The sequence below is a fragment of the Arachis hypogaea genome, chromosome 20 (assembly GCF_003086295.3).
Source record: "Arachis hypogaea cultivar Tifrunner chromosome 20, arahy.Tifrunner.gnm2.J5K5, whole genome shotgun sequence".
In the NCBI taxonomy this organism is placed as follows: Eukaryota; Viridiplantae; Streptophyta; class Magnoliopsida; order Fabales; family Fabaceae; genus Arachis; species Arachis hypogaea.
Window position 1 is genome coordinate 69,179,337 of NC_092055.1, and position 1,754 is coordinate 69,181,090.

Here is a 1,754-nt window from a genome sequence, read left to right on the forward strand (position 1 = left end):
GGTTCCAGGTACTAATTTAATGCTGAATTCTATCTCTCACTAAGGAGAAAACTCAGGTATGTCGTCCGGGAAAACATCAGGAAATTCCTTCACCACTCGGATTCGTTCTAAGCTTAGTTCACTGTCATTTGAGCTAGCCACTAACAGAACGTACCCCTCATAATCCCTCCCGTCTAAGGTAACTCTTACAGAATTCAGATATAAGGTGTGAGACAGAAAAGGTTTAGTACATAGACTATCAGATGGAATAACAGCAGTTCTTTTAAAATAATCAAGGAAAGCATGATACTTAGATAACTAATCTAATCCTAAAATAACTTCTAAACCACATAGAGGTAAACAGATTAGATCGTGTATAAAAGTCCTGTTTCTAATAGCGAATGGTACTTGCAGGCACACTAAACTGGTCAAAGCATTTTGGGATGCAGGTGTATGGACAATCAAGTAAAAATTCAATTTAAAGAAATATAATCCTAACTCGTAAACAATAGTTAGAGAAATAAAGAATGCGATGCACCCGAATCATACAGTACAGTTAGAAATCGATTCTTGACATAACACTGACCTTGAATGAGGGCGTTCGATTGCACAACATCGTCAATAGTGATAGCAAATACTCGTCCTTGTTGCTGGGTTCTAACTGAATTTTGAGTAAATCCCTTCGGACAATCCTAGGCAATATGTCCAAGTTCTCCACAAGCATAGCAGTTAGGTGATCCAAACTGGCAAGACCTGTTATCATGCTCTTTTCCGCATTGCTTACATGCAGTGTTTATGTAAGCCTAATGGGCTCGTTTACCATTGCCTTGCCTTACTTTACCTCCATTCTTACCCGTACGGCGAGCAGTAATGTTACCAACTTGTAGGTTCTTATGCTGTCGTATGCCACGAGCTTTAAAATGCACCCTTCTCCCAGCTGCCTGATGATTGCTAAGACGCCTTGGTGGAAATCCTTGGCGACTCACCTTGGCCACAGTCACTTTCTTAATACATTCTTCCACTAACTTGCTCTTGTTGACTAATTCAGCAAAATTACGTATCTTCAGCGGAACTATTGAACTCATCAAATCATCACAAAGGCCTCCTTCAAACTTCAAGCACTTCCATTCTTCAAAGTTAGCAGGATTCCCTTGACAGATCTTAGAGAAACGACACAAGTCATCGAAATTACGAGCATACTCAGCAACAGTCATATCCCCTTGCCTCAGCTGCATAAGCTCTATCTCTTTAGCATCACTCACTGCTCTTGGGAAATATTTCTTGTAGAATTCATCTTTAAAAATATCCCAAGGAATGTCACCTTCATTACGTTGTAGCAGTCGCTGTATCCCCTGCCACCAGTACTCAGCTTCTCCCTCGAACATATAAGTAGCAAGCTCCACATGTTGTCCTTCCAGAACATGCTGCGCTCTCAGTGATCGTTCAATACCTCGAAACCAGTTATCAGCGTCAGTCCCAATGAGTGTACCCTTGAACTTAGGCGGATTAACCTTCAGAAAGGTCGCAAGGGTCATAGGTCTTTCAAGATGCCTTAAGTTATTCTCATCATTCCCATTTCTCACTCCAAGACGTTCAACAGCCCTAGCCGCTGTTACCGCAGCTTCACGCACTACTTCAGCCGCGTTGTTCATGGTAGCCATAAACGTTTCTTGTTCCCTCTCGTAGTTAACATTAGGAATTCCTTCCCGTACGCCTCGTTTCCGTGAACCCATTGTAGTCCTGTTCACACCAAACAATCATTGTTAAGGTGATCA